The sequence below is a fragment of the Gracilinanus agilis genome, chromosome 4, assembly GCF_016433145.1.
Source record: "Gracilinanus agilis isolate LMUSP501 chromosome 4, AgileGrace, whole genome shotgun sequence".
Taxonomy (NCBI): Eukaryota; Metazoa; Chordata; class Mammalia; order Didelphimorphia; family Didelphidae; genus Gracilinanus; species Gracilinanus agilis.
The window spans coordinates 250,217,523-250,224,817 of NC_058133.1; the positions used below are offsets into that span (position 1 = coordinate 250,217,523).

The window sequence follows — 7,295 nt, forward strand, 5'->3', positions numbered from 1 at the left end:
AAATCTGTCTCTGCTCTAAACTGATCCCAGCAGCATGGACTCTCTCCATATTCCCAGTCATTTTTGGATATGGGTCTCAGATCTAGGGCTATCCCTGTCACATGTGGGGTTATGGCAGTGCCCAAAAATGTCAGGGTGGGTGCATCAGCAGACTTCTTCCTGAGGCCAGGATGGCCAACAATATTTGATTCTCTGCTTCTTCCCTTGTCTCACTATAACCGCAGGAAGTCTTTCCAAGGGCAAAAGCAATAGAAGCAGATTAGAAAATAGAAAAAAAAAAAAAAAAGAAAGAAAGAAAGAAATACGAGGGATTTGAGAGGTCTGTATACAAGCATATGCAGTCCTTTATACTTCTGGGGTGTCACTCATCTCTTCCCATAAGCATTTCCATGAAAACATTAACAAATTTTCCCCCAATTCAGGATGAATACTGTAAGGAAGAGAGTAAACAAATCAAAAAGGGAAAAGACTTAAAAGCAATTTTATAGGTCCTTTCACACTAACAACTGTGACTCACTGCTGGACTCGGGGTTGGCTGCTGTACATTCTCCCTTTCAACTTAGAGGTCTCTCTTAGAACTAGACCCACGCACACAGTCTGGATGAGGTTCAATCCTAGTCTGACTACATAGAAATGAGGTCTAACTCCTTGTCTTGTGCTTTTTGGCTCCATATGTCCCTACCCAAACACTCCCCAGGAAAAAGGTCTGGCTTGTGTCTAGGGTCATGTCAAGGTCTCCTTTCTAAAGAAGGAAAAGTAGAAAAGAACTGGATGTACAATATGTCTCATGTAGGATAGGTACTTGTTTCCTACATATAAAAGAAATACTAAACACAAAACACTCAGAAGCCCATAGAAAGGCCATGTGACATTTTCTCATCCTATGCTCCTCTTTCTCTTCTTTGGTTGGTGCTGACCTGTTCATACCACTTTCGGCTATCATAATAAGTTGAGGTGGCTTCTTAGGAGACAGCTATGCAGCCACAACTTACCTTCAAGGACTTAGGGGTGACCCCAGTAGAAGGGGGCAAAATTCTACTATTCACAACTATTTTTAACTAGTTTTTAACCCCCTCCAATTGTGCTTCCTGCTTAAATAAAATCAATTACAATGATACCATTAAATCTTAAACATAAAATATTTATAAGAATAATCAAAATATCATTGTCTATTCCCAAAAATGGACCATACCCTCCCTCTAATAAACCCTGACTCTGAAGAGGAAAATGGGTTCAATTTTATATAAACCTTGCAACAAAGTATAAAAGTAGGGAAACCTATAGGTGGCAGGTTGATATCCTTGATCTCTTTAGGGAACAGTATGTACCACACAGATGCTCATCATTTGGTCTTCTATACTGTCATACTAGACAGATTTATTTTTCTGCTAGTCACAAGCAGCTTAAGTATTAAGTTTTTAAGTACAGGTATCCCTTCCACATTGGCGTTGCATGATCTAGAAAATCCTCATAAAATTTTAGCCCTCTCTTCATACCAGAGAAGTCTATATTTTCTATTTTTCTTTTATGGGTTGTTTATAGTTAAGTATCTTATTTTAACCTTAAAAAAGAATTGTACATACTTGTGATATTAAAAGATAAAATATGTTGATATTATATAACACTATATATATATTTTTAATGTATTTCTAAGTTTCTAAACTTTTCTGGGTCATCTGACTTTTGCATGTCACCTGCAACTTCTGCAAAATTCCCACTTAATTTTTTATGCCAATCAATATGTTGAAATTGGGAAGGGGAAAGTCAGGATGTAGAAGGGATACCTGTAGTAGTATTATAGTATTATGAAGCAGGTAGAGAAAGAAATAGATAATAGCATCAGGTCAAGAGACCTGAGTTCAAATATGGCCTCAGACTGTAGCTATGTGACCCTGGGCAAATCACTTAACCCTGTTTGCCTCAGTTTCCTCATCTGCAAAATGAGCTAGAGAAGGAAATGGCAAACCACTCCAGCATCTTTGCCAAGAAAACTCAAATGTAAACAAGACTAAAAAATGACTAAACATAACAATTATTACTCTCTTTCAGTGAAATGGACCTGAAGCCTGATTCTACAGTTTTCCAAGTCTGCATGAACTAAAGCAGTGTTAAACTATTTCAGTGACAAGCAAATTGCAAATCTCCAAAATGAACAGGTTCAGTCCTTCTCCAATCAGCTCAAAGCAGAAACAGTGTTTTTCCAATCAGCTCCCAGCAGCGACTATGGCTCTGCCTAAAGAAAATGATCTTATGTTCTGGAATTCCTCTGCCCTCCACCTTACTCTGCTGTCTTCCTTTCTTTGTCATCCCTTTTTCTCTTTAGATGCCTGCTGTCTTTTTTTTTTTTTTTAAACTCTTACCTTCTATCTTAAAATCATTACCAGTATCAGTTCCAAGAGCAGTAAGGGCTAGGCAGTTGGAGTTTAGTGATTTGCCCAGGATCACACAACTTGTGTCTTGAATCTACATTTGAACACAGGACCTCCTGTTTCCAGGTCTGGCTCTGAGCCACCTAAGCTGCCTTACTCTTATTTTTCTCATCTTTTCTCCAGTCTGGTTTCCAGGCCTTCTCAGATTTACTGACCTGTCTCCAATTTAAAGTAAAAAACTCCAACTATGTCATTGTCCAGCTTCAAAACCCTGAAAACAGTCATACGCAAATAGAGTGATAGGCAATAACACAAAGCAGTCATTTCTCTCCTTGCCATTCTTTCCCCTTTGGCTATTACCTCTAGAATCTTCTTTTTATTTCTTCTAGATATTCCTGTAATCCTTGTGGAAAGGCCTTTATTTTCCCTCTGAGACTCTATTTGGACTTGGAAGTATAACTCTCTTCTTTAAGATTTTCCCTTCCAGCATTATCTCTCAGGCTGTGATATTTCTTTAAAGTATTTGTTGTTTTCTTTGTTGTAATATATATATCATATATATCTACAGCCTCAATGTCTGGGTTGGGACCAGTTCTCCTCATTCTTCCTGCCACAGAGCTCCAGATTACTCCCTCACTGAACTCTGCTTAGCAACTTTCTTCTATCCAGCAGAATTTAGAGCTGCCTCCTTCATTGGAACCTGCCTTGGAGCTTTTCCTTTCCATAGAAATTGGAGCTGCCTTCTCTCTGGACTTTACCTGGAACTTTTTCCCTCTTCCATTGCTGGTAGACTTCAAGGTCCCCCCACCCCTTGCCAGGCTTGGTTTAGGGTCTTTCTCCCATTGTCATTTGCACAGAGCACCTTCTGCTTACCCTCATTTATCTACATCAAGGGTTTCTACAGCATTCTGGCAATATTTCTGTGTAGCCCTGGTGGAAGAGTCAGTAGCCAATGCCCCTTTCACTTTTTTATCTGCTGAATTTTCAAAATGCCAATAAAGTTTTTGTCAGGGATCTGGGCTCCTCAACATCCTAACACCACCATCTTCCCACATCCTAAGTTAACTATCTTTCTAGGCTGACTACAAATTACTTCCCCTTGTGGGCTTTATGTTCCAGATAAGTTGGCCTACTAGCTTGTGAGCAATGAATAGAATGCCAGGACTGGAGTCAGAAAGACCTAAATTCAAATATGATCTCAGATTCCTGGGTAAGTCACTTATCCTCTGCTTGCCTCTGTTAAAAAAGCACTTAACACAATGCCTGGCACATAGTAGGTATTATATAAATGCTTGTTCCCTTCCCTACTCCAGCTTTCCAATATATGGCATTCCATTTCCCACCTCCATACATTTTTATGTCATCCCCCATGCCTCGTTCTCTCCTCACTTCTGCCTCTTAGAATCCCTAACTCCCTTAAAGACCTAACTCAAATGCTACTTCCTACAAGAAGCCGTATCTGATCCTTCCAGTTTTTAGTGCTTTCCCCCAACTGCCTTGCAATTATTTTGAGTATCAGTATATCTTACTGTTTACTTATCTTATACATATATGTTGTATTTTCTCAAACAAAATGTAAACTCTTTGAAGGCAAGGACTTTCTTTTGTTTGACTTTATATCACTACTGCCCAGTATATACTACCTAGAACTGAGTAAATACAGGCTGAATTGAAATGGGATTATATTGAGATGGAGTTTAAATTGTAGAATACAGGTGAGGTAGAGACTAGCCTGTAGCCTCTATTTTCTCAATCAAGGGAAGTTTTTCTGCTGAGAGGAAAGGAAAAAGGTGTGTTATAAGGAAAGTGAGGACAGAGAATTTAAAACCATGACTATAAAAGGTATATCCAGCAGGGAAAAAGAAAAGAATTGTCCAATAGCAATAAAGGCTTCAGATTGGCTAAAAATATGTAGTAAAGTCTGTGGTCTTCTAACATCCTCTGCTGGCTTTTAGCCATAGGGAATAGGAGCCAAGAAGGCCATGATCAATGTACCAAGGGGTAGTTTGGGGCCAGAGATTGCAGTGACAAGGGAAAGAGAAGAGCCCAATGAACAATCAATTTTATAGGGTCTAAACTGAAGAGGGAGGAAAATGAAGCTAGAGCATAGATGAACTTGAAGTACAAGAAGGGGTGAGAAATGACTAAAGGCTTCCATGAAGAATAGATTTAGGTTTCATGAGGGAAACATGAGAGGAGGGAAGGCACTCATTGTTCAGAGTCATGAAAGTGACACAATTATGAGCAATTGTGAGATATGTGAAATATGTCATTAAAAGTAGCCAACTCTTTTGTTAAAAAATAATAATAGGGGGCAGCTGGGTAGCTCAGTGGAGTGAGAGTCAGGCCTAGAGACAGGAGGTCCTAGGTTCAAACCCGGCCTCAGCCACTTCCCAGCTGTGTGACCCTGGGCAAGTCACTTGACCCCCATTGCCCACCCTTACCAATCTTCCACCTATGAGACAATACACCAAAGTACAAGGGTAAAAAATAATAATAATAATAATAATAATAATAACCACTTCTCAGCTGTTACCCTGGGCAAGTCACTTGACCCCTATTGCCTACCCTTACCACTCTTCTGCCTTGGAGCCAATACATTGTATTGACTCCAAGACGGAAGGTAAGGGTTTAAAAAAAAGTAAAATAAAAAAATAATAATAATAAGCTGTCCATTGTGGAGGAAGTTCCCCTTCATTCTATAAAAAATGAAGGAAGAGAAGGGAAATCCATGAGGGAGCTGGAGGTGACTAGGCTTGCTCTTCCTAGCTCCAGCTGCATTGACAACAGGAGCAGAATCTGGTTAAGATTTCAGAGAAAAGTCAATAGGGATAGAATAGATCCCTTGGCCCTGGCCCTGAGAAAATACATAGGGAATTGATGTTGGTTATCAGAGGGATATTGTAACTGTTCTCTACCATGGTACATCACCTAGGTGGCTGAGGCTTGGATAGGTTCCAGTCACAGAGAATGGTCAAGTAAACAAGCATTTATTGAGGGGAAGCAAGGTAGCACAGTGGATTAGAAACAGGTCTGGAGTCAGGAGGACCTGAATTCAGATCTAGCCTCAGATACTTCCTAGAGCTGTCTTATCTTGGTCAAGTGACTTAACCTATTCTTTGGCACTCTTCTATCTTAGAACTGATACTAAGGCAGATGGTAAAGGTTTAAAAAAAAAGGGCATTTATTTAGTATTCTCTGTGTGTGCTAGATACTGAGTTAAATGCTGGGATACAAAGGAAGGGGAGGGGAGGGAGACCATTCCCTTCTCTCAAGGAGCTCATAGCAAGAAACAGAACTGTTAGTATAAAACTTTCCTTCTCATTCCTATTGCTTGTATATCAACAAGTATTTTGATTTGCTTTCTGATTATGAATAGTGATTTTGCCTTTCCTCTTGATGTTTGGTCAATCAAGATATGCATTTATATGCTGTAGCTCTGAAATTCCAGTATCCAGTTGGGAGGAGGCTATATAATCCCTGTAAGTTTACTTAGCTCATTTTTAGTTTTATGATTCTATGTCTCTCCCAAACAAAATTTGGGAGTTTAATTCAGGTGTTTGCTTTGATTTGAATTGGAACCCCAATGTGGCTGAGAAGTTGGCGTCTTGAGTTAGCCTCCTCTTTCTCCCAGAAACTAGAGGAATTAGGAATAGAGGGGAAAGTCCAGCCTCTGAGCAGGCCTAGTACAGTGGAAGATAGGACTCTGTGAGGATATGAATTTTGCCTCCTTTCTAATGAGCATTACTTCTTGCAGCACTCTACAGCTACATCTAGTGGTCTCTTCCTAGTTTAAGAATCTACAGTGAGTCCAAGAACCTCTCCCTCTCTTTCCCCAATTATAAGGAACTAGATTACACTAAGAGCGACCGAAGGATAGGGTCCTTGTCTTACTTCATATCCCCAGCCTCCACCAGAATTCAGCACTTAGTTTGGCATTTAATGTTTCAAAGTCACAGAATGTCTCAGGAAGGGACCTTATACAATTTACAACTTTTCTTACATTGGGCTGAAACCTTTCTCTAAGTCATTGCTTCTAGTGTTCCCTTCCAAGCAGAGCAAAACAAGTTTGAAAGGTGGTGTGGTGCATGGGGAACAATATTGTTCCAATTCAACTGGACAAAATGTATCTATTCCTTTCTATGTACCAAGCTCTGGGGGTCAGAAAGAAAAATGGTAACATCCTTGCCTTCAAGAAGCTTACATTCTACTAAAGGGAGAGGAAACAGAGCATACACAAATAACTAGATTAAAAATATATATACAGAATAATGGAAAGGCTGTAGTACAAGTGGGAAGAAAGCTAAAGCTGCAGATATAAGACCCGAGTTCAAATTGGTTCCCTAGACCTCGTGGGGATAAGAGCCTCTACCTCCCAGGTTGTCATTTAGATCAAATGAGATAATGTGTGCCAGCACCTGGCACATAGTATGTGCCACATAAATGTTAGTTGCTATTATTATTATTATTATTAGTTGTAGAGAGAATTATAATCCAAAATACAGAGCAAAATACATGGGGAGCTAAGTTAAAACTGAAAAGAGGTTTGGATGTGCCTTTCAGACCCACCTCCTCACCTGGAAAATGAAGGTCCCAAACTGAACCCTGAGAGGCTGAAGGCTTTTGCAACTCCCGGGTACTAACTAATGAATTAGTCGGTTCCCGCAGTCTGCCCTCACCTGACATGGTGCCTGTCAAGCCTCCTGCCAGCAACCTCGCGGGGGCTGCTGGGATTGGGGATTTCCAATAGCATGTGCACAGGCTGGCGGTAAGTTTAGACACTCAAAGTTTGTACCCGCGGTCGAGATAGCAGGTAGGGTATCCCTGCTCTCCTCGGGGCCCTTCTCCGGACAGCCATTTGCCGGCGTTGGAGGAAGCGGGAAGAGTTGCCTCTTGTAAGTCTATGAGTCCAGGGTGATTTGGGGG

At 40.4% G+C, this 7,295-nt stretch overlaps 1 protein-coding gene across 2 annotated transcripts in view; it reads left to right on the top strand.

The window, feature by feature from the left end:
• Nucleotides 1–7,177: 7,177 nt before the first annotated feature.
• TP53 (tumor protein p53) overlaps nt 7,178–7,295 on the top strand; it is a 20,573-nt gene continuing 20,455 nt past the window's right edge. The window contains exon 1 of one of the 2 annotated variants that reach the window (XM_044673045.1): nt 7,178–7,264. The gene's annotated coding sequence lies outside the window, so the exon portion shown is untranslated. The remainder of the gene's footprint in view (nt 7,265–7,295) is intronic. The other variant, XM_044673047.1, reaches the window with a different exon arrangement.